Source organism: Petromyzon marinus, chromosome 4 (genome assembly GCF_048934315.1).
Source record: "Petromyzon marinus isolate PM22_M1 ecotype Great Lakes invasive population chromosome 4, UKy_Petmar_22M1.pri1.0, whole genome shotgun sequence".
Taxonomy (NCBI): Eukaryota; Metazoa; Chordata; class Hyperoartia; order Petromyzontiformes; family Petromyzontidae; genus Petromyzon; species Petromyzon marinus.
The window spans coordinates 15,426,940-15,453,869 of record NC_133670.1 but is presented as its reverse complement, the minus strand read 5'-3'; the positions used below and the strand labels follow the sequence as shown (position 1 = coordinate 15,453,869).

Here is a 26,930-nt window from a genome sequence, read left to right as displayed (position 1 = left end):
TTTTCTGGAAGATTTTTGCTTTTTTTCCTGGATTTTTCTGTTTGCGCATAGTCACTTTAAGATGTTTTCTTGTGCATGTTTTTGTTTGTTGCGGTTGCACCCGATTCAAGAGCCGAATGGCTCACAGGGCTATACCAAATGAATGAAACTGAAATAAATGAAACTGAGGCCTTTATAACATTGCCTTCTCACCTCCTTCTTGGCCCTACCTCTTGGTACTTTCCCCTCTGTCCACGTCTCAAGAGATGATGATCTCACAAATCGGTTTCCGCCATGTACTCGTGTGACCGCATTGCTCTAGCCTAACCTATTCCATCCTGCCTTCACACATGTTGTCGATCTGTTTGTTCCTCACGTTGAATCGTCCGGATTTTGCCACAACGTCTATGAGGAATCACATTTCAGCCGCTGTTTTTTGACTCTTCTCTCTCCGGTCTGAAAGTCTAACAGCAAAACAACATTATTTAAACAGCTGCACCCATCAGTCTTTAATATCAAGCTTCTTTTCAAACACTGGATGCCTGAAAATGTGCTTGCACATGGCCAAAAGTATTCTTGGTGCACCTGCTGTTTTTGCAAATATTGTTACAAGTATCAAGGTGTGTTTCATCTCTACAAAAATACAAATCGCTTTACTGTTCTTTGAGCTCAATATATGTCAATAGTGTAAGTGCAAACCAAATATTTGAGGTATATCACTAATGGTATGGAATAAATATAACTTTCCACATATAAACATGAATAAAATTCAGGGCAGTGATTTAATGTCATAGAAAAATAAATACAGTTTGAATATTCTTCTCTCTTGTTTACCATTGCAGGATGAAGATGCCTTTGGTCCAATAAAGCATAAACACACATTTTTTTTACAAAAGTGATTTTATTTTTCATACATTTAAATGAAATGATTTGTTAACTGGACAAAACTGACAGCTGCTGTTTTAGATATGGAAATTATTTTCCTTTACTGTCTTGCTACTCGATTAGAATTTCAAATGGCATCCTATCTCTGCCGTAGATGCTGTTTAGGGCCTACAATGCACTTTTTGTGAACAGGACATGGCCAATGTGAGCAGCTGCTCTTGCCACAATATTGATAACTGCTATTTCCTTAATTAAAACAGTGCAGAGTGCATGGCGACTTACCTTGCATGAATGCACTGTATATAGTGTTACGAAAGAGCATGATGGAAAATGGCTTTCATAATGCGGTGTTTAAGGTTAATACAATTTGTGTGCATTGAGCAGCGCTCCACAATGCGTTCATAAATATACAACTAATTTACAAAATTGACTGCAATAGTGTGTTTAATTTTAATACTTTTCTATATGTGTGACAAAGTAGAACATACTGATTGTTTTTTTCGGTAAAGTCACGTATGTAGAAATACCATAAAATTATATTAAAATAAATCAATCACGACGTTTCGACCTCAACACAAGCGATCTTTATCAGGTGTAAAAAACAAGAAGCACATAGGGTGACATCAACGCAACACGTAGAGAGTGTTAAACTGCACGGAGGTAAATACAACAAGAAGATGAGAGACGACAATTCAACAAACCTAAGAAAAAATTTACGTGACGCAAAACCAGTCGGCCAACGACACAGTTAAGACACTTGCCTGGCGGACCACGAATTTCAGAAGAGTGCTAAATTTCGTGTTCATCCTCTGGGTTGAACACACCAGCATAGACAGAGTGAACAAATACGAGGTACAAGATAGCAGAAATACATATACAGGGACACCAAGAGGCAAGAAGAGGAAAGACGGACAGAGAAGCAAAGGGGGCCGGAGAGGGATGAACAGACAGAGGCTTAAAATAAGCAGTAGAGGTGGGGGGAGGGGCCGCAGAAAGCAAGGGGCGTGGCAGCAGCAGAAGAGGGGGGAGGGGCAGGAAAATGTAAGTAGAACATGTGGAAAGCAGGACTTCAAGAAAAACTTAATGAGTTGGCTGCTATAGCTCATCATAAGTAGATGCTAATTGGCAGTGCTTTATCGACATCAATCCGTATTTTTATGACTGCATACAATTATCAGCGAATATATCACTTTCCTCTTGATGACATTGCTTGTCCACCAAAGATTGAATACATAACACATGTAAAAAAAAGTATCCTTTGTGAGGAGTTAGAAGAGGTATATTTGCTAGTTTATGCACAAATGACTGAAGCCTAAAATTCCTACATGTAAATTATATAGATTTAAATTATAAGTAATAACGTGGCAGTACATCACATCAATTGATGACGTTGTGGTGCTTTTTGACATGTGGCTGACAATGTTAATTGCTATGTTTGTTGCTGAAACAACAGGCTTGTAAATTTGAATGTAAATTGAAAATCTATGTTGCTGTGACTGCTTGCAATTATAGCCGCATTAGGGCTTGACACATGTGGCAGGCACAGATTTAGACTGAGGGTTGAGGTTTGTCATTGTCTCTCATTAGATCAGGCCAAAGGCTGTGTCCTTCATGTTATTTCACGCAGACGTTTTGAAATATCAATTTACCATTTTTGTGAAAACTCAGAAACACGGATTCCCGAATTGTAAATGCTATAAAAATTAATTTCCAAATGCTAAAGGGGAATAATGACACTTCACTTAATCGTTTTTGGAAAGATTCTCCTTTAGTTATATTGCTGGCTAAATACTGGGTGTTTTAAAAAAATTACCCAATTTCAAAGCAGTATATTTCACGATGGCAACATGTTACAATTACACAAAAAGTTACAAACGGTTTAGTGAGTTATCAAATTTACTAACCATTTTATAAATGCTCTATGTGCCCTCTATCTGCTGTACAGACAACATTGAGACGATAGTTGAATTCGTCACAAACGTCTCTCTTCTCACGTTTTCCTCTGTGGGTGCGTGGTCGCCCTGTGCTCTTCCCCTTACATAAACAGCAGCCCGTTTCCTCAAATTGTCAGTACCAACGACGAATGCTCTTTGACATTGGCGGATCAATGCCAAAACGCCGTTGAAACGCACGCTGCACCACAATTACGGATTCAGTCTTGCTGAACTGCAGAACGCAAAACACCTTGTGTTGCGGGGTCACCACCTTGCAAATGACTGAGGCGAGGGGCTGTTTGTGCGCTGGGAGAGGCATCTAGCGGCAATCAATTGAAACTCTGTGGCCCGCCCTTTCAAGTGGTCAGAGTTTCATTCATGGGCGGTTCGTGGTTGCAAAGATATAGCGATTTCAAATCGAGTCCAACTGTTTTAAAACACCCTGTACTTCCTTCAGTGGAAAAACTAAATGTAATTACTGAGGGTGATGTACCTTGCATTACAGGAAATGAGTGTTGGACATCATTTTAAATGGTTATACATAATTTGTAAAAATGTATTCAGAGTGTAAATGCTGACCTGTGGACACAGTCATGTTAAACTATGCATACAATACATGTCTGGTTACATCGTCCTTGCTACAATAGAGGCATTCTCACATGTTAATAGCAATCGGTGGTTTATGGGCTATTGATGGATTGGCAAGGAACTATTTTGTCGGATGAATGAAAGCCCTATATGAATACATTTAGAAACAGCACACTATAATAGGCTATAGCACACAGAACAAAAGTGGAAGTATCTAAAATGACCTCGAAGAAAAATTCTACGGAGCAATGAATGTTAATGTTATTTAGCTGATTTAGACCATCAATGGTGTTAACAAAACATTGCATGTCTAAAATAAAAGTGGGGAATAGTGTAATATAATTTTAGCTTAGCTATCCATATTCACACTAAGTATTTAGTCCAAGGTCATGGCATGCAGAACTTTGTGCATCTTCAAAATGCTTTACAATTCTCTGGCTTAGAGCAATGGTGCATTGCACTATAAATGCGGTCATCTGAATTATATTCCTGGCCATGGCTAAAACCAGTGGCGCATGGGATCTGAACGACCTGCACTTGGGCATCCTTCCATTCACCATCCTGTATTGATCAGCGTGGTGAAGTATGACCACTTCCCACAATTCGTGCCGGATTGTGGTCTGTTCGGTGAGTTTTGCTTCACGTACCTTCCATTTGAAGCATCAACAAAAGTCCTCGCTCTTCATATGGCCAAAGAAATGAATACGTAAATACACTTTAAAATTGGTAGTTCATAAGTATATATATATTTCCCATTACAAAGTCATACACGACTATCTGTTGCCTCGTAGGGGGTAAGTAAACTATCTGATCTTGGGCCCATGGGCCAAGACCTGAGTCCCATTTACCTTCTGGGATTTATTTCACTGCCTTTTTCACCAAATCACTCAGAATGCACCCGACCTTGTCAAATCTCAGAAGTGAATCAGGGCTGAGCCTGGATAGTGCTTGGATGGATGGCCACAGTGCACACATTGTCATAGCACTTTGCGGGGGGGTGGTACGGTGGTGGGCATCAGAGGGCAGTGCAGCAACATCTATTATTGTGCTGTACCTCTATGCAACAATGTCCATGCTCCCTGCACTTCACCAACTTTCTCTGACCAGTGCAGTGAAGTATGGTCAAATCACAACTTAGACTCGCATGGCGTAGGGAGGCGCTCATCCAGCAGTTACTTCATAAAAGGGATGTACATGTACATGGTTGTTTGGTACATCGATTTACGGATAACAAAGTGCACTGAAAAGATAATTTACCTATGTATTACATATCTATTAATCTTGGTTAATCAGGTATTTGCTGCCAATGCTAAAATATGGTTGGTTTCATAACCGGGGCTTAATATACGGACACATTTTGTGCGGTTTTATGTTGTCACACATGCCCATAAATGCTCCCACCAATTAAAATATAATTAAGGATGGTCTTGAAATGCAACACTGCATTTCATACATTATAACTAGCATTTTACGAATTTTAAGGAATAAAAATTCCCAACAGGAAGTGATTAGTTCACGAGCTAAGATTGTCACGTGATGCATGCCAATCTTATCTTTTTAAAATAAAATCCCATGTGCATTTGGTATTACAGTTAAGACTAGACCTGAGTATATTCGCAGCAGGCACCAATAAGATCAACAATAAACATACTAGGACTAACATACTCTTCGTTCAATTTCTATTTTTTTCACACCTAAAACTTGGTGCCCATTTATACACATGTGTGCTGTAGTCGAAGCAGACCCAGTATTTATGACAATAGGGATTTAGGGAGAGGTGTATTTTATGAATGCTCCAGTTTTACGCCTTGGGCTGCAGCAAAACGGGTGTCTTACAGAAAATCGAGCCGTTACTGAGAAAAAGAGCTGAGAATGGAAAACTTGACGTCTAACTGCAATCCCTGGACCTGAGAGTAAGTAGCATGTGGTGGAGCCATTCACAAGCTTTCCGTGAGCAGGATAAGGTTGTGAATGTTATTAGTTTCACAGTGACGCAACCAATGACAATGATACGTTGTTGTTGATGGCATCAAAACAGAAATTACACACGTAGACATTTCCTGACTGTAAAGTATTTCCTGGTTGTGGAGTTTTAGTGATGACAAGACATCCTAGGCCTTGGCTACCATAGTATATATCATGGGTAGCCAAACTTCCTGACTCTGAGCCACATACCAAACACTTCATATGGCAAAAGCCACAAAGCACACACACTCGTGTACACGTGCATCTCGGGTCACATGGGGTGGACACACGACCAGGATAACTCATGCTGACTAGTTGTGGATTGTTTTCAAATTTAGAAATCTGCAGGAGCGCCCTGGGAGTATTCATGTCTGGTTTGAGCTTCACTTTAACTTCCCGGGAGCTACATGAGTCTGATTGAGCCATAGTTTAGCCAACCCTAGTATATACTATACATAGCCAACTCCATGGTAATGGAATTACAGAGACACAGAACGTCATCATTGCAAAATTCAACATTCACGTCATTTTGGCTTTCAGAGTTTCTAAATGTTGCACAATAGGTTGGGGTGCGGTACAAACGTTTAGTAAAGAGCCAGTTTAATTTCCATGTCTAACATGTCCTTTCTTGACCATCCATCAACAAACACTGTACAGCAATGTCTTCAGTTAGAGGCCTCTTTGTGGCAATCGTCTGGTTCAGGACAAAAACGAAGAGATCTGACACTATATTGTAGGGACTCTTCCCTTAGGGCATTTATGTCAAATAAATAAAGTATGTTGGCATCCATATATGATGGGGCATCCCATGGAAATAATGCACATCTCTTTGATGTTCGAAAACACACACTGGGATGCATTTAATTATGTATTGCTTTTTACACTTTCATGCTGGAAAAAGTCGCTGATGTCAATGTGTAACATTTTTTACCTTCAATGAAGAAAGAAGATTATATTTTGAATTATGAAGGCCAGGCAAGGGACTCTATAAACCTAAATATTGTTTTGAGACGTTTTCCTCTTTTGTTTCGACAAATAGTGCGTTTGGACCGGTGGTGGGTCATCGCAACTTCCACAACAGTTGACCTTGTATGTATGTTGAACTTATTTTGCACCGTACGTAGCCAACCGTGCTAATAGGAGGTGCAGGGGAAGGACAACAAACTAAACACAAAAAGCAGTGAAAAAGAAATGAGTTCTAAATCTAGATTTAAATGTGGATAGCTCCAGTGACTTCTTAATATTGGAAGGAAGAGCGTTCCAGATGGCCGCAGAAGCACATCTGAAAGCACGCGATGCAGTGACCGTCTTTGTTTGATGGCCAGCCAAAGGCAGCTGAGACGACTACCGGAGTTTGCCTGATGGTTTATGCTCCTTGACGAGATCAGCAAGGTATTGTGGTTCATTTGTGGCAAGCACTTGATTTCGAATGAGTGCGACCTTATAATGTATTAGTTCGGCAACCAGAAGCGAATGTAGGTCTGCGAGCACTGGACGGACATAGTCGGATCTTGCACTACTCGTCACGACACGTGGTGCCAGAGAATTTTGTACACGCTGCAGCTTGGTGATGGTTTTTTTCTAGACGTTCCGTATCATAGTGAGTTGCAATAATCGAGCCTAGTCAATATTATGCTACACGCCGCCGTGTTTGGCTTTGTCACCTTGAGCTCCAGGCCCCATGAAGCCTATGGCTCTTAAACCCGAATTAGTCCTGATCTGCTACAACCAGGTATGCCTCTTCCAGGTTCATTCCAGCTTCATTCTGCGGTTCATTCGAATAGCAAACAAAAAAACCCGGGTGTAGCCGGAGCCAGATCATTCAGCAGGTAGACATAGCTCGTCAGGTTCCTCCAGTCTAAATAAAGATTCTGATTCTGATGCTCGAAAAGCGAGTGACGTCTTCTCACCATTACAGTTCCAGTACAGCAACTGCCTCAAAGTCGAGTTTTATGTCAGAAGGTCGTCACGGCCATTGCCGTTGATACAGCCATACATCACCATCACTTCCTTCTGGTATGGATGCATAATACCTTCGTCCGCCTGATGACGATTGCTTGCGTTGCGATCGAAGCGACGTTATATTTTTATTTTTATTTCTATCTACGTGACTTTACCGAAAGACCCAAAGAATATGAATATAGACAAGGCCTTTGTAATAAAGATGTATGAAAGGATATTTCAAACATTACAGTTCCCTTTCAGATGATGCAGCTTTTAAGTAAAAATAAAATATATTCTCTACAAAGCATACAACCAAACATCTTGTTGAGACATGATATATATCCTCTCTGGTGATTTTTTTTTTATCTAGGTGTTGTCCAAGCTGATTTAAATTAAACTTTTGATGTCTGAAAATATTATATTTTAAGGTGGTATACCTGCAATGTGACGATAATTTAATTGCTAATGATGTAAACGTTTATATAATGCAACAGAGCGTGGCACAAAGTGGATACTATTTTATCAAGCTTATGTCTGACAACCTCTGTACCCATAAGATTAATGACCAAACATTTACTGGCAGCATGCTCAAAATTTATACATTAAACAATGCTGTCAGAATCCCAGTAATTGAGACCGTTAGCAAAATCTTCCACAATTCCTTTTGGTTATCATATGTTAGGGCTGACTGGACTTCTGTTTGTTGACGTCTTGGTCTCAACCTTGGGCTGGACACATATATTCAATCGTCATCACCCAACTTAGTGAAGAATAGGATTTGCCGTATGACAGGTCCCTCCAATAAAATTCCAAAAGCACCTTCACTAACATTGCCTTCCTTAATGATGGGTGCTATGGTGACAGGTCTAAAGATGATAATACATCAACAGTGACTGACAGTGGGTTGGTTTTGATTATTACTCTTTACGCAAGGGTGCAGCCCTGCAATTGATTGCTCACGCCACTGCTGGAAGCAGGGTCTCTATTCGAGGGAGCTCTCGGAAGCCCCTCTGGAGGGAATTTGGCCTACTCTTTCATTGTGTACAAACATCCTAGAAGAGGTGGGAGTACCCACACGCTTACCCTCATGACACACAACCTGCTGAAGGACGAATTATGGTGCACACGTATTGCGAGGTTCGACAAGAGGCAGAGGGATTTGGGAAACGTGCGCGTTGTTTAAACGGGGCATGTTATATAGTACTGTAATACAAAAGTAATTCGACTTTACTCGAAAAGAAACGTCAAAGTATGCATAACTTTACTGGTGTTGAACTCACATGGCATGCATGTTGGTAAAATAAAAATCGCAATTAGACATTCAATGTTCATTTCCTTTTACCAGGTAAGAGCGTATCAAGATGGAGTTTCTCCTTAGCCAGGATACCTGCGCAATCTATACAAGGAATAGATCGCTATTTGCTAAGTAGTTGCTAAGTTGTGGGGTTTTCTTTTTGTATTATCTGTGTACGGAACTTGATCATTGATGTGCATCGTTGTGTGATGCAAATGCATGAATAATGCTATGTACAATTTAATTATTATTTATTTTCAAATGTATAGTTTGGGCAATACTACCTTGACCAACAATACAGTCGTAGGTCTTCAACTGTCCACTTTATCGCAGATGGTGTGCTTTACTCATATCCTGCAGAAATACTTGAGTGGGATCATGAATTGGACCACTGCGTGAGTAAAAACGACCCTTTTGAAACTATGCTCATCACTAAGCTATCTGGTCACGATCACATACCTGTCAACCCCTTATCAGTGCCTAGCTTATTACAGACCAATTCAGACTTTATTGGTTACCCCGTGCCCTTATAAATCTCAACGTTCGTCCTACAAAGTCCCATCACAAGGGAGAAACACAAATAAATAGACTTTTTTTTTGCCCGTATTGAAACGGCTATACGCCGTATGGACCTGAACACTCAATTTCCCTGGACAATAATACGAGTAAACCGTATGGGTTGACAGGTATGCTACTAACGCGTAGGCAAACAATCGTTTACCTGTGTCTCCTTGATTGTGCAGCACAGCTCAACAAAGCTCCTGTATCCAGGAACAAAGAAGGAAGGTTCTAAAGTGTGAACACTATTAAGCCGGAAGACTGGAAGTTTGGACCCTATCTCTGCAACGTTAAACACACTGACAGCATGACCTTTGTTTTGTGGTAATGTTTATTCAAAGCCCTCATGCGGATTAACTACAGTCTTAAATGGAAAAAACCCACCCCTGGTTAGAGTGGAATGATGATGTGGAGTAGTAGATGAGAGGCTGAAATGTCATGACCCCATTATATAAAAAAAATCAACCCGAAATTTAACCATTGACGGCCTGGACATCTGGAGTGCCGTCAGATAACATAACATAACCCTTTATACATTTTCTTTTTAAAACCAAGACTGACTGATGCTTACACATTTACATTCAAGATTTGAAAAAATACTTACAGGGTGAAAATGTTAATATCAAATTGTCAGTATGGGCAGTAAAGGCGTACAGATGCATTCATTCACTGATTATTTTGCATTATTATTCTCACGATACATGCATTGCATCACATACGAATCTATGTTTTTTTCCCCATTTGCATTGTATGTAATGGCATCACATGATTCCAGTGGCCACCAGCTGCTGCTAAATTTTAGCAACGTAAAAATATGTCATACCCTTCAATAAAATGTTTCCATGAATCGTGAGAACTCGTTGAATTGTTGTGGGTTGGGGTATATGCGTATGCATATACGGTATCTTGCATATGTTTTCCATTCATTCTTGCGGTCATACAGTCAAATGTGTCTAGTTTGCGTTACATTGTTATCTTCAAATTGAGTTCTACATTGTTTCTTTTAATCATACCAGAGCCATATGCATTTACGTCCTCCGCTGAGCGGACAAACCGCCACTCTATTTAATTCCGCTCATGTCGCGTTGAATCTCCCACCACGCGAGCACGGCACGTAGAGGGCTCTAGTTCAGAGTGGTCCCCTACTGCAGGTAATGTTCGCTCTAATAAGGTTAGTCATTCTTAAGGGACCTTTAAAGACAGTTTCGTGCTTGAAGAATAACTTTATACATGTACAGCTGTCATGTCAATCCACTGCTGGATGAGGGCCTCCTCACGTGGTGCAGGTTGCGGTGGTTATTGGACCATACTTCCCCACGCGAAAAGCAGTAGAAGGTACAATACAGTACAAAACATTATTTTTTATTTACTCCTTCTGCTGCCCACCACATGGCCCTGCAGTTACCCATGCCAACCTAGCATCATTCTTGGTGGTCACCCATCCAAGCACTATCCGAACTCAACCCTCCTGCTTAGCTTCTGAAATCTGGACTGGAAGTAATTTACAATGCATACTTCTGTGTTTAAGATCTGTTAGCTTTCGTAAATGTAGGACAACCACAAACCTAAACAAATACATTTCATATGTGACGTGCACAAAACCAGCAAGAAGTGTCATTTAATGATATGCATTGCTCAAGAAAGGTTCCATTTGTGTAGGTTCATAAATGCTGTGTCTGTGGTCAGAAAGCTTAAAAATTGTGCACACAGCACGCGGAGAAGAACTCGATATAAAATGTATGCTCTCACACACGGTTGAGCCTTGCATGGCCGATGATGCATTACATTTTAGAAGCGAACATTTCATGCAATAAGCGTGCGTGGATTTCCTTTGTTTGAACATTACTGTGAAGCACTCAATTTGTTGCTGTTGGGTTTAAGAAGTCTGTATTTGATTTCGTGATATTACATATCTCCTGGAACAGTTTTTTTTAAAAATATGCATGTAGTAACATATAATGGGTCACTACGGCGCCGAGCGCCAGTTACTGATAGAGGGGAACTGGAAGTGTAGTAGCCCTCTTTGCCAGCAGGGTACGCTATGTCATGGAAAGGGTCCCTAGGGGAGCATGGTTCTGGTGGCTGGCAGAGAGGGGGCATCTGAGGACGTAGCAGCCCGGTTGGCTGGCAAGGGCACGTGACAAGACAGGGTAAGGATGTGGGCCAAAGGTGACAGAAGGGACGCGAAGTGTAGGGCCCAGAACCTTCTGGTGAGTTCCAGAAGGGGGCGTGGCCGAGGGCGGAGCCAGGCCACGCTGGGGGGCATAAAAGGGAGGTCCCGGGGTCCCATCGGGGCTGTCTGCTGGAATGGAACCTGCTGTGCTTCGTCTTCTCCTCGGTCTATGGTCTTCGTGCTCGGCATCGTGGGTCAGGCAGTGTGTCGACTGACCTGACCCGGTTATATAGTTACCCCGTGGTGGTTACCGGTTATGTAGTTATCCCGTTGTGGTTACTGGTTATGAAGTTACCCTGTTGTGGTCGTAGAATAAACGTGTTGCCTCCTGAATTAGTGTGTCTCTCAAGTGAGCCCACTACATATAGCTTGATTGCATTTATGCCGAGTTTTACCAATCATTATTTGTGTATTTCCTATTCATATCAATGACTAATCCCATCTGTGTTGCTTTGAATGGCAAACAGCTAGTTGTGTGTATAGGGCAAACAATTGCATTGACAGTGTAACTTTTATTTTATTTATAATAATTTATTCTCCACGCAATATTTCACGGACAAATAACTGTGATTCTGCGTTCAGTGTTACTCGAAAAGCCAGGTGAAAGAGGAGGGCCTTAAGTGTCTCTTCAGATGAGATATAGATTGAATGCCGTAAATGTACGGTGGGACGGCGTTGTAGAAAGTGGGGTTGTCACGGAGATACGGCGCCTGGTGGTTGATGGTCTTGGTCTTTGATATATATAACTACATCACCTAGTTGCTCTTAAACTAATCCTGAATACCTCGAAAACCAAGGTGCTATGCTTCTCACCAGGACTAAAGCAGGAAGTTATTTTTTCCCCAATTACATTCCTTAAATAATTTTCAAATAGAGCAAGTCAAGATCTACAAGTATTTTGGGGTCATCCTGGATTCAAAACTGAAATTTGAAGTTCACATTGATTATATTGGTAAAAAGACAAAAATAAAAATTGTTTTTCTGTATCGACACAAGCACTGCTTCCCTCCTATATTCCGTTTGGAATTGATATAAGCTACCATACTGCCTCTACTTGATTACTGTGACATCGTGGATAAATCAGCCCCAAGTACTGTACTGAAGAAGCTTGACTCAATTTATCACTCGGCCTTAAGATTTGCATTGAACTGCCCATATAGGACTCACCACTGTGATCTCTACATTGGGTCAAACTTAACATTTCTTAATGTTCGACGGCTTGTGCACCATATCTTATTTATTCACGATGTACTTACAAAAAAATCCGCAGACTACCTGCTGGATCTCCTCTCTGTTTCAAAGAACAAATTTGACCTAAGGTCGTCGCTCATTTACCAGCTTCACATTCCCTATTGCCGTACAAATACTGGAGGAAGGGCCTTTGCTATTAATGCCCCCAGGGTCTGGAATGCTATTGCCAATAAACTGCAACTTGAATCACTACCTATGAGATCTTCACTCAAAACTGCTCTAGAGGAGTTGTACACCCCTAGCTGCCACTGCTATTCAGTGGCCTAAAATAAAATAAAATGATTCGCTCCGGATGACCGCTGCAAAGTATGATCTGTATTTTGATTTAGTGTGCTTATCTTAAAGGTGCATTGAAAAATGTGATACTCCTACTGATGCTCCTGCTGTTGTGGAGTGACTCATGCAGCCAGCTATGGCTGCAGGGTTTGGTGGTACATGTTGTTTATGTCGTTTATTCTGAAATTTCGGTCACAGTTCCTATGATCACTGTTACATTGCTTTTATGGCTTTGTAGTACGGAGTTAGACTGATGGCCTTAATCTAAGTTGTCTTGTGGTTGTTGTTGTTGTTTGACTTGCATCCTACTGGGATTTTTGCACACAGCGTTGGTGTACGGTTCTTTTTCTGGAATAGTTTGCTGTTTTTTTCCTGGATTTTCTGTTTCCACAGTCACATAGTCACTTTAAGATGTTTTCTTGTTCATATTTTTGTCTTTTGTTTGTTGCGGTTGCACCCGATTCAAGAGCCGAATGGTTCACAGAGCTATACCAAAATAAATGAAAAACTGAAAGAAAACAAAAACTGAGAGGGGGTTGTGAGTCACACTGTGGAGAGTTCTTAGATGAGCTGTAGTGCGGTGGCGATAGAAGCCGATGAAAGATGCAGTCAACTATTGGCAATAGAGAAGTCAGTGGAGGGAGCAGAGGGAGGTGACGGAATCCAGACGAGAGTGATAGGCTCTGCGGACGATGCGGGCAAGAGATGTTTTGCAACCTTTGGAGTTTGTTGAGGTGACTTGGTAAGTACTATTTTGCCCTCCCTTTGATGTTTCCACTGTATTCTTTACTCTTGAAAAAAACATGCTTTTAAAAAATAAAGAGAACGAACAAGGACCGAGTCAAAGTAGGCGAGATCTGACTGTGCTTCATGCGAGGGTGTTGGCAATGTCAGTGACGATGGGTGGAAGTAAATTTGCACAGGTCCATGAGGTGGTAGTTGGAAGATCTGTTGTGGTTAGCTGACGAATGATAAGGTGGTGTTGAGAGTGACGCCCAGAATCTTGATGTGGTGAAAGGGAGCGTGGACATGGTGAGATGATGTCTGATGACGACCAGGGTGGCTTGGATTGGAAGCATTCAAGGAGATGTCGTGAGCTGAGGAGCATTGCTGCCGGAGTGGTGGTGCACTCCAAGAGCCTCTCGAATCCAGAGGCATCATTGGAATCAATGGAGAAGAGCAGGGTGTCATCTGCATAGAATTTTTTTCATTTTTGATTATATGCCAGGTAACCTTTGATAGTTTGTATTCTTACGAACAACAATATAAAAATGATGGAAATGTAAAGGTTTTTTGCGTATATTTCTCGGTCATCAGCCACAAAGGACGCATAATCTTATATTTTCACTATTGTATTCTATCTTTACTGGCAACAATAGTGAGCTGAGAGTGAATAGATGATTTGAAGGGGTCAGTGCGGTGGGGATTTCTACGTGGGAGTTGTATCACAGGCCTGGGAACCAATGATAAATCTAGAAATGTCAATGGTACATCGCGAACAAGATGTGTAGGAGGGTCTGTTACCAGGACAAGCTTTAGAATGTTCTCCAAGAGTCCGGTGACCAAAGGAATGACCTAAGAGCAGTTGGTGGGATCTTGTGCGGGCAGATCTTGGAGGTCGCGTGTCTACTGTGCAACGGCTACGGAATCTGACAGAGGCTGTAAAGTGTTTGGCAAAGAGGTGCAGTGGTGGCATCAGTGGCTTTGGCCACGGTGACTTCCCGATCTCGGTCGCGTGCGTGTATTCATAGCGACACTTGGTGGCATACGCGCACGTGCGCAGTGTGTTCACGACGCCACTGTGGTCAGGGAGCAGCATCGCCGCAGCTGCTGCCGCCGCTGCAAATCCCATATCTCGCTCGCAGCTTTGGTTGCTGTTTTGGATTCTGGAGAGCCAGCGCAGGACCCAGTTAGCCCAAGGGGGAGGACGGGAGGGGCGTGGGGGGAGGGGCAGGGGGAAGACATGTGGGGAGGGTTTCGTGGGGGTGGCGCGGTGTTGAATGCTGATGGGGTTGCCGGCGGGTATTGATCTTAATCCACTGTGTGGTGGTAAATGAGTGCGGGCGTGCTGCGTGCTCTCGCTGGTGCCTGCTGGACAGACCGACCGGCGGAAGCTCGCAAACTGTTCCGCACAGCGCAAGTCTCCGGGATCCTGCCCCCATAACCTTGTACGTATGCGGAGGAGCTTGCATTTCTTATGCATACATATATATATTTTTAATGTGTGTACATATATATAAAAAATAACCTATTTCTGTGATTTGTAAAAAGGAGTATTTTTTGTGGTCGATGCACGCGTTATCAACCACAAAAGGGAGTAAAATAGTAGATGCTGCGTCACGGCTCACACTTCAGCTGCCCGCTGTTGGACAGCACTTTGCATGCGCGGTTTCACAGAGCTTGTTGTTACTCCCATCAGTGTTACCTCCTTGTCCGACTCGTGATTGTGCGCACATCTATTAAAGGAGGTACATATGCGGAGTGTAGTTATTTGTATACAAAGAGACGATTTAAGAGGTGTCCTTTTTTTGTGCGCAGATCTTTACATTACCAAGACAGAATATGAAAAGTAGGCGGGCTAAGGTTGTATTTCATGCCATTTGCGCGTACTTTACTTGATATACCGCGAGCTTGATGCGAGACACGTGTAGGGACCGTTGCATATTCACGCAAGTTGTGTCTTTTTCTCCTCTCAAGGGCAACAAATATTCCCAATGAGTATGTGCCCACCTGCGTGAGAGTAATCTGAAAGGGACTGCTATGTGTTTAATAATGCATGCAAGTTTCACTCCGTGCCATCATACCTGTGGCCACAGGGTCGCCTCTTTCCGCGCCAGAGTTCCATTTGTCCACCACTGCCGTGTCATCATTCCTTTGGTCACCGGACTCTTGGAGAACATCACGCCAGTTGTGCACCTGTCAGTGTAAAGGGGCCACGCTGATGCCAAAGAAAAACGAAGCGTTTTTGTTCAACACGTTGACCCTTGCTCCCGGTCTGCATATAAATTGTATGAAGACGTACGAACAACTGTTCAAAGGGCATAACCGCACTCCACGATCGTGCGGTATATATCGGTTACATTTTTTTAATGCAGATTAGCACGGTTGGCTACGTACTGTGTGAAAGAAGTTCAACGTAGATATGCACACGCACGTGTGAAGTAACTGTAACTATTTTGATGGAAATTAAATAGTTTATATAAAATAACATCTTAAAACCTTTTTTTCAAACTGCATTTGATCAGCGTGGTGAAGTATGGTTAAACAACCCCCCATTACTGACACGGTTTTGGGAGGCTTTCATTCGAATGTGGCTTGACAATGGCCTGATATATGTCTTGTATTGATGTCTTTAAATATTCATTCTAGCATTGTAACTACACAACATATTGTATGTTAAACAAAAATATCAGTGGTACAATGCTCAAACAAGCATTGGCTGTAGCTCATATCCATTGATCGTTCGGAAGCAGTAAACAGAAACTCGACAATAGTAAAGCAGGGATCAGTCTCTCCACAGGAAAACACTGTTGAATCCCTACTCAGTGGTGCAGACCCCAGCAGATATGTGGGTCGAGTTGACCTTGGTCAGGATTTAAACCTCGCAACCTACCAAGATACAGTGAGGAAAAAAAGTATTTGATCCCCTGCTGATTTTGTACGTTTGCCCACTGACAAGGAAATGATCAGTCTATAATTTTAATGGTAGGTTTATTTGAACAGTGAGAGACAGAATAACAACAACAAAATCCAGAAAAACGCATATCAAAATGTTATAAATTGATTTGCATTTTAATGAGGGAAATAAGTATTTGACCCCTTTGCAAAACATGACTTAGTACTTGGTGGCAAAACCCTTGTTGGCAATCACAGAGGTCAGACGTTTCTTGTAGTTGGCCACCAGGTTTGCACACATCTCAGGAGGGATTTTGTCTCACGCCTCTTTGCAGATCTTCTCCAAGTCATTAAGGTTTCGAGGCTGACGTTTGGCAACTTGAACCTTCAGCTCCCTCCACAGATTTTCTATGGGATTAAGGTCTGGAGACTGGCTAGGCCACTCCAGGACCTTAATGTGCTTCTTCTTGAGCCACTCCTTTGTTGCCTTGGCCGTGTGTTTTGGCTTATTGTCATGCTGGAATACCCATCCACGACCCATTTTCAATGCCCTGGCTGAGGGAAAGAGGTTCTCACCCAAGATTTGACGGTACATGGCCCCGTCCATCGTCCCTTTGATGCGGTGAAGTTGTCCTGTCCCCTTAGCAGAAAAACACCCCCAAAGCATAATGTTTCCACCTCCATGTTTGACGGTGGGGATGGTGTTCTTGGTGTCATAGGCAGCATTCCTCCTCCTCCTCTAAACACGGCGAGTTGAGTTGATGCCAAAGAGCTCCATTTTGGTCTCATCCGACCACAACACTTTCACCCAGATGTCCTCTGAATCATTCAGATGTTCATTGGCAAACTTCAGACGGGCATGTATATGTGCTTTCTTGAGCAGGGGGACCTTGCGGGTGCTGCAGGATTTCAGTCCTTCACGGCGTAGTGTGTTACCAATTGTTTTAGTGGTGACTATGGTCCCAGCTGCCTTGAGATCATTGACAATATCCTCCCGTGTAGTTCTGGGCTGATTCCTCACCGTTCGCATGATCATTGCAACTCCACGAGGTGAGATCTTGCATAGAGCCCCAGGCCGAGAGAGATTGACAGTTCTTTTGTGTTTCTTCCATTTGCGAATAATCGCACCAACTGTTGTTACCTTCTCACCAAGCTGCTTGGAAATGGTCTTGTAGCCCATTCCAGCCTTGTGTAGGTCTACAATCTTGTCCCTCCATCCTTGGAGAGCTCTTTTGTCTTGGGCATGGTGGAGAGTTTGGAATCTGATTGATTGCTTCTGTGGACAGGTGTCTTTTATACAGGTAACAAGCTGAGATTAGGAGTACTCCCTTTAAGAGTGTGCTCCTAATCTCAGCTCGTTACCTGTATAAAAGACACCTGGGAGCCAGAAATCGTTCTGATTGAGAGGGGGTCAAATACTTATTTCCCTCATTAAAATGCAAATCTATTTATAACATTTTTAACATGCTTTTTTCTGGATTTTTTGGTTGTTATTCTGTCTCTCACTGTTCAAATAAACCTACCATTAAAATTATAGACTGATCATTTCTTTGTCAGTAGGCAAACGTACAAAATCAGCAGGGGATCAAATACTTTTTTCCCTCACTGTAGCTATATCGTGGCCATATATTGTGTACGGTCGTGTGCGGATTATGCTATTTAATATTGACGATGCGTAACCTGACATAAACACTGATGTCTACTAACACTGACATGAACACTGTGTGAAAGTCACACACACACGTTTGCCGCTGTAACAAGAGTAGAGCTTTCAAAGTGTGGCTCTTGGATGTTGAGAATTGAGCACAGCACCTCTAAGTCAAGACTGTCCATTTGGATAGGGTGTGTACACCTGAACAGGAACATTTTAACACAATAATGGAAGAGGAAGTTCCATCCTTTTCCCCAAATTTGTTACACAACCACTGCAATCAGGTAAAAGAGCTGTTCGTTGTTGTTGTTTTACATGAATAAGGTGCTGTATGTGTTATATTTGATAATATGCATTATAATGATGCAGCCACCACAAAATGGGTTTTGTCACAGATTAAAACATCAATAGTATGAATGAAAAAGAAAGAATACCTTCAAATGTATTCGCTCAAATGTATGATTAGCTCTGGCCTCATGGTCCATAGAAAAGAAGCGGTATTGTTGCTGCTATTATGGTCCTATGCGAAAAATTAGTTGATAATGGATTATGGGCAGCCTCTCCATGAAAAGGAATTGTTAATAAAAAAATTCGAAAATATATTACTTATATTTTTGCAATAGCCGAAGATACATGACCACGCTGAGCAAAATGTTTGGTGACAAGTTCATGTTGCGTTCCACTCTACAAGCATTGTAGTTTCTCAAATACACAGTCGTGAAGATGAAGATGTCTGCTTTGGAGGTGGCCCGTCACGTCCAAATGATCTGTATATTTCAAGATTTAGCGAGATGAACATTAGCGGACGTGATATACGGTACGGTTTGTCCCTCTTTGAGAATAATGAGATTGCAAAGCGCTCATGCATCCATACAATTTGTGGTTCAAACACCTATTGTGTCTTACTCACTTAGTAATTTTATTGCACAAACTATTCTCAAAATACATTAAGCTTGGAAGGGATGATTTGAGAACACATTATGTTTTTCACAGAATAAAAAACAAACTATGATTTAAATGCACATAAAAAGTACAATTGATTATTTTCAAGGGAAAAATTTTATGAGATGAACCCAGGTTATAAATGTGAAATTTGCATATAACTTTATTAAATGGTGAAAATAAATCAGAGATTTGCACGAACGTTTTCCAGCAATTCAATAAATCTTCTGGAGCACATGGTGGAATTGTAAATCGTATTACCATTCCTGAATTCCTCTATTGAATATTGTTTAATATGTTAACCCTGAGTGTGTATTTGTATGTATTGTGTAATTTCTGTGGGGAGCGGTGGTGCAGCGGTTAGCACGCTGCGCTATGAACCGGCGATCCGGGTTCGATTCCTACTCACGGTGAACCCCGGTGAACCGGTAATGGGTCTCCCCAAGGTCGATTTAGCCTGAAATAAGTACCTGGTGCGGTGTGTAAACATTGCCATAATGGAGACAACTGCGGCCGTCCATGGTGATAGCCACCCACCCTTTCGTGTGCCATTACGGCCTTCATAGGTGCTCGTATGAAAGAAGTTAAACATATGCACATTATTTCTTTAGAACTGCTTTTCGTGTTTAGTTCGTTGTCCTTCCCCTGCACCTCCTATCACCGCTATTGGCTACGTACGGTGCAAAAATAAGTTCACCATACATACATACATGCTCAACAGCACTTGATCCTACAGTTTGTTAAGGCTATACCGGGGATGTTTGTTGTTGTTGTGTCGTTTCTCAAGATAAGTTACATTCCCTCGTTGTAATATTCTACCGAGTTAAGGCATCCTTATTTGAACATTTTTAATTGGTACATTTTTGTTCTGTCAATGTCAAATGTATGCTTGGGCATCTATCGTGTATAGAAACATAAACACGCCATGGTGTATGAATAAGCATGCCCTATGTCGTGCATTGCGTTCCTAGATGTTTGATGCCTTGTGCGTTTGAGGTCCTCTTGCCTCCTGTTAGCACATGGGTCAGTAGGCACATTGTTTGAGTAACCATGCCTGGAGAGGGATATCTGTGATTCACACTTCAATACCGAGCACATGCTATTGCTTCCTGCTGTTTTTGTGAGTATAGCCTTTCGGAAACATTGATTTAGAATTTCATAGACTATGATCTTGTGTTGGATTAAAATTCCGTTTTTAGCGTAAGGCTGTACAAACATCTGGATTCATAAGGAACTTTGGTTGATATCAGTCAAACATTTTCCAACAATTCAAGACATTGTTACGACGTATTTGATCAAAAACAGGGCAATTTAAAATATGGTGCCAATTTGCATCATGTCACACTAACCCAACACTAACATTGTACTGATTGGAGATGTTTTGAATGTCTTTTTTTAAGTTGTAGTGTTCTTTACTCCAATTAAAGCCTTCTTTCCCAGTTCATGAAGTTATTGGTCAATCATACATTCTGATTACATTTGCAACAGACATTAAACTAAAGGTAGTAATTTAGTTTTCCTATAATTCTACAGTTCATTATAATTTTTTCAGCCCTCTGCATATCTACACTGGAGGGCTTTTCTCTCCATGTTGTGTCAGCCTCAAATTAATTGAATTCTGCATTTAACAAAATGGTATTTTTCAAGAGCCAAGGAAAAAAAACCCCTTCATAAATAACATTAAAATTAACTGTGAAACAATCAAGGCAGCATTTTTTTTGGAAATGTCACTTTATAATTTTATATCAAATTAATCAATCAACATCGCTTGCATTTTTACAAGGAATTTTAAATCACTTAAAACTTAATTTGCCTTCAGAGATGTCTGAAACCAAATATAGCTTAGCGGCGTGTGCATCTCCGAACCGGAATGTTCTGTCTTGCCTTCCATTGTTGAAACCTCCAGCACATTCAGTAAAATACCATCACCTTTCTACCTGGATGGTGGCAAGTGTGATGGCATTTTGATATGACGTGCAATATAGTACATGACTAAAGAATGGCATATTAAAACAATATTTGACATTCAGTGTCTCTTCTTGTTGTGTTCAATATACGTACGACACATTGAACGGTGGTCATGATTTGCTGTTCTTTTTTAGAATGTCTTAAGCGGGCTTTTGTAAATTGTTACAAAAGCTAACATTAATTAGAAATGTTCATTTATAATCAAAGAGAACAAAACTAATGCATGCGAGATAACTGTGTGTGCGATCCCTAGCTTCCCTGAAAGAGGCACTATCCTATGTCAACGTGTAATGTGCTTCGTATTTGCTCAGTCCCGAAGAGAGAATAACTCGGAGGCGCGAGGTACCACAGACAAGTGGGAAAGGCAGCCAGGCGGTGAACCGGTACCAACAATTACCCATGCTCTGTGGTCCCATATATAATAATATATTTTCAGACACATAATGAGTATTTACATGTGGGAGGAAACCGGAGCACCTGGATAAAACTGCCATGTCCGAAGGGGCAACACTCTATCACATACATAAGGAACAGGTGGAGTCCACATTTTTGCTGTTCTGCTTTCTCGTGACAAGCTCGGGTAGGAACGGAGTTTCACAACATTATGCGATCCAACCATACCCTCGCCTCCACATTGCCGGATTACGGGCGTGTGCCACGGCCGCCCGGCTATCCTGGTGTGGTGCATAGGCAGTGCGAGGTGGTGATGTCATCTTGGCAGATGCAGCCGTCGCTCCGCGATAGGTCGAGGATATTCTGCACAGGCTGTGTGCCCTTCTAATTGGGGACCACTCGCCCGCCCATCGCATTGCACATCTCGCTTGATGGCCAACTCGGAAGAGGTCACAGGATTTTTTGAGTTCACTCAGGAAGCGCTTTGGCCTCACCTACATAAGCACCCACACAAGGCAGATTGACAAATAAGAGAATGTGGTGCATGCAGGTGACGGTTCACTAGACTGGGACAGAATATATAACAGTATATTCTGTGTAGTGTAGCATTCCATTCACCCCATATGCTTAGTGATTTGTATATGCGAATCTTCACCTTCATCTTGAAATTAAAGTACATGTGGTAATAATTAATTGTTTCACAAAAACAAGGAAATAAGCCATTAGACTCCAAGCTGTGAAAATGAATTCCTGACTATTTTTTTTCCCCTAAACATTCTAAGATGATACTTTTTTTTGTTATTTCAAATACAATTTCACGACAATATACTGTCAAGTAAGCGACATTATATGAACTATATGCTGTAGACCTGTATACTGTTGCACATAATGGATGTAGATATTCAACATTCTAGTTAGACCTTTTTGGTGTGATTTATGACTCGCACTTTAAGACCACTTTTTAAAAACTTATATTCAAGTAGACTTTAGGTCACGTAAAGCGGCTGTTTCGTCATCATTGATCTACTTTCGGATGAAGGCTTCTCGATGACGGCACCAGAATCCATATCTCGCTCTTGCACACGAGGCCGAACTCACCAGGCAATCTTCCTGGTCTTCCTCTCGGGGTGGTTCCTTCTTCCGGTTGTCATTCCATCAGCAAGCGTCATCCCTCCCACCGTCTTCCCTTCTCGCAATCTGTGTCCTGCCCTAGTCCACTTATTTTTCACAAGTCATCACGATGTCCCTAATTTGTTTTTTGTGATATACGAGTAAAATTTTATGTTTCAGTGTCATTCCAAACACGCCTCGCTCCATACTTCTTTTCAGCTTTAGTTCAATGTGTTTTTTTAATGTCAATTGTCTCTTGTTTTATCCATGCCACAGTAGTTAATATGCACTGATTGAAAACTGTATTCTTTAGGCGCATTGGCATCTTTGATTTTCATTGTTAAATGAAGTTTTCCAAAACACACCGCCACCATGAACTTACTTGCCTCTGCATCTCTTCAATTTAATCATGGTAGTCTTCAATAATTGCCTTAGGTATACATTGTGTTGTGTTTACCAATTATGTTACTCCAAAAAATGCTTTTGCTTTGCTCATCTTTATCTTTAGACCAACTACAGGCATGTTGCTGAGTTCTGCTATAATTTCCTGTAGTTCATATCCACGAGTTGCTATAATGATCTTATCAGAAAATCTGCTGATGATTAAATGTGTTTCGTTCATGTTTATGTCTTTATTTATAAGATAACATTTTCAAAGAATACCTTCAAAATATGACTGTCAATGGCCTTGGTGAAATCTGATGTTTTGATGAGTATGGTATAGCCAGACCCTTCTTATGATTGCATTTTGTTACTTTTTCATGCAGTTTAAAGTATAGCTTTTCCATCTTTACTATAAATTAATGTAATTTATATATTGTGCTTAAACCATGGCTTTAGCTTACGAGAGCTTTGAGGACTTCATCATTTTCCACTGCATGAAATGTCTTTCATGGTACATGAAAGCCAGGCATAATGGTATTTTTAAAATTTAAAATATTTTCTAGAGTCGATGGCAGAAGCACCTTTTCAAAATCCAGCTTGTTTGCTTGGCCTATAAATTGTCCTCTGTTTCGCTACAGATATTTGTAAACAAATTATTTGAAAGGCTAATGGATATTTAATTATTGAAGTTAGTCTTATCGCCCTCCTATTGAATATAATGATCACAGCTTCATTCCACAATCGAAGTATTCAATTTTACGTAAACATTGAGGAAATAGTTCTGCCAATTTTGTTTCAACGATTGTCCCCACATCTTTGATGATGTCTAGCGTTATTTCATCTCATCCAGGAGTTTTCCTTTTTCATACTATTACGGTCAGTGGTTACCTCTTCAAGTGTGACATCTGGAACATTCTCTACATCTGAAAAATAAGTAATATTAAAAAAAAATCTTTTTTTTAAAACACGCTTTTATGAAATGTACTAGTAATGGCAGAACTCCACGACTCCAGGAAGTGGCCCCAGAGCTTGCCATAACGTAAGGGAACGTGGCCAATTAAGCCAACATCAGTTGAACGTGGACAATTAGACCCAAGCTGAAACATAACATATAAAAAATAATGTTAAAACATATTTTTTTATTTTGTATGATAGAATATAGTATTGTCATCAGTATGACATAAGTATACCACGTTTGCAGTCGATACCACATTGGGAAGTGGGTTAAAATTGAGTTGCAAGATTTGAGGATACAACAACGACAACGACGACAACAACCACAACAGAGTGAGTTCAATGAAAGCGTGTAAAAACTATTTATTCCATTTGAGTATATGCAGATTTTTTTTTCTGTATAGATATACATAATATTATGAAGATGTTATAACAAGAAATGGGAGCCTAATCGGAAGAAAAATGGAAATCAATTTTTGATAATTCCCAAATTATTGCCCTTAGAGAACGAGCTGGAACCATAACGTGTGATAGAGACAGAATCATGAGGCTATCCAGGCGCTTAAACACCCGATCTAATGTGACTGGTCACAGACGATAGATTTTTGTGATGCTTTGCTTGCTCGCTGTGTCAACTCTGAGGTTCATCCCCATCCACCAGTGTGACACGAGGTCGGCTTTAATCAGACCTGCAGCACAGACTGGAGATTGGCCCACCCCATCTCCTTACAGTTCATGCACCCTGGGATTCTCCATCCTTCTACCCTCAGTCTCCAGGAAGTACCAGCGAAATTGTCCCGCAAAGTAATTTTTTTCTTTTCATGATTGTAATATTCAGACATTAATGCATACTATCCAATGCCATTGATCACACAAAACTAGCCCGTATTTATATTTGTGAGTGACACACTGATATAAAATGATTTTCCCGATTAAATTTATTAATGCTAAAGACTGATTGAAATTCACTTATATGTCCTTCATTGGACAATAACAATAACATTACTGTTTGCATATTCTTGGTTCTATCAGTAAAGTCAAACCGATTTTAAAGACTGATTGAAATTCACTTATATGTCCTTCATTGGACAATAACAATGACATTACTGTTTGTATATTCTTGGTTCTATCAGTAAAGTAAAACCGATTTTACTGACTTTGCCGAAATAATATGAATTCCTGCAGTCACGAAAGTTTTAAGTCAAAATTACTGTTTGCACTTGCAAAAAGCGCAGATTAGAAATGTAATTTTGCGAGTGTTTAAAAAAAATCACATTGAGTAAATCAAAGTATGCTATGCTGGTACTTTGATAAACATGCAGTATAGATTTATGAACCTATTATTACATTTGTTTACCCAGAAAGGCCCCGCAAAAAGAGACTGCGTCTCCAGAGACTGCGTCCTACCAAGTGTTTTTCTCTTTGTAAGGGACAACAATGTCTACGTATAATCCAAATTGAGTAATTTTCGGGTATTTTTGTGGATTTGGCATCGCAAATTTGGACAACATTAATGGTGAGGAAAATGAACATGAGGCGGAATAAATACCAATATGCACTTTCGAAGCTATTTTCCTCCATTCAATTCTACTTGCATTCTCCTGTCATTAGATAATATGGGGTTTATAAAAAGGCCACGGTAGGATGATCAGTAATTAACAGACTTATTGGGTTTCTTCTGACAGTAAATCATTAGGATCACATCTTTTGTGAGGTCACCTTCTGTGGTATCGACATTTTAAAAGGCTTATCAGCATATGGAGAAAACAAAGTGATTTTAATATGCAGAACGCCATGCAGAATATAGATACGTACTGTGCAAATGAAATCCGGTACTTTCTGGAGCATCTTATAATCCAGAGAATATGGTACGTTTATAACCGATTCATGTGCAGATTTTTTAAAATAAAAAAATAGGCCTCGGACATGATTTGATTTAATCTCCAGATCTTCCTGCTGGAAAGCTAATACTCATGGACCTCTGCACTCCTGCATTGAACGTTATGTAATGCCGAGCTGGTCATCTCTCTGCTGGAGGTCACATCCATGAAATTGCTACTTAGTATCAAGCAAAGTAATACAATGGACACGTGTCTCATACCAATTAATCCATATGTAGCAGTCATCTTTTGGCCGATTCGAAACATGATTTGTGAATCATGTGTAATGGTAATAACGACCACAGTTCTGACACCGTAAGGGGCCATCCATTTTGGTGAGTACGCAAAAATCTGTCAAAACTTGACCCCTCCCCCCCTCCCTGTACGCACGCGGACTTTTTACCCCCCCTGCTACCTGCGTACGCACGCTTGACGCACCCCCCCCCCCGCGAATCCTATAGAACGGCCGATATTTAATCCACGCACAAACGATCAAAGATTCATATTAACTTGTTTAAGCAAACAGTCCACCGCCGGAATATCAAACTCATTTGAAGTTCAATGTAGACAAATTATCGAGGCTTCACCCCCCCCCCCGTATCCTATGCGTACGTGCTGTACATTGTCAGTCGACCCCCCCCCATACGCAAGCGTGTAAAATTTGGGTTATCCCCTCTCCCCGTACATGCGTAGGAACTAAACGGATGGCCCCAAAAGTCGCAGGTCTCTTGATATCCAGTGATAGAACCTGCTTAGGTGTGAATTCCAAATTGTATCACGTTTTTGAAACAAGGCCCATTTGTAAGTAATTGTGTACAGACTAACCTGAATAAATAATATATGTTGTCTGAAATTACAAGCCTCCATGAAAATTTAATCTCACTGTTCCCAAAGGGAAACTAGTCGTCATTGCAGTCAGAAGTCAGATTTGAATTCATTTTGCAATGGCAATGGAAACCATCTGAATGGGGTTATGAATTAACAAAATTAAAGTTTATTATAGCCTTTCGTCTTTAGCTACATTTTTGTATGGAAAATATGTGCACATGTAATGCAGGATTGACTACATGAAACATTTTTATGTTTATTTTCAGCGTTGTTAAACTTGGCTTCCACATATACACATTTGTATTGCATAATTTGAGTATCTTTCATATATTCCATTCAACTTAATGTGATCAAGGAG

At 40.9% G+C, this 26,930-nt stretch overlaps 1 protein-coding gene across 3 annotated transcripts in view; it reads left to right on the top strand.

Moving 5' to 3' along the window:
* LOC116938640 (acid-sensing ion channel 1-like) overlaps nt 1–26,930 on the top strand; it is a 276,037-nt gene that overhangs the window by 43,093 nt on the left and 206,014 nt on the right. Inside the window, exon 1 of one of the 3 annotated variants that reach the window (XM_032946043.2) lies at nt 14,825–15,015. The exons of 1 other annotated variant lie outside the window; for it this stretch is intronic. The gene's annotated coding sequence lies outside the window, so the exon portion shown is untranslated. Of the gene's footprint in view, nt 1–14,824; nt 15,016–26,930 lie in introns of those variants that run through there. One more of the 3 variants, XM_032946042.2, reaches the window with a different exon arrangement.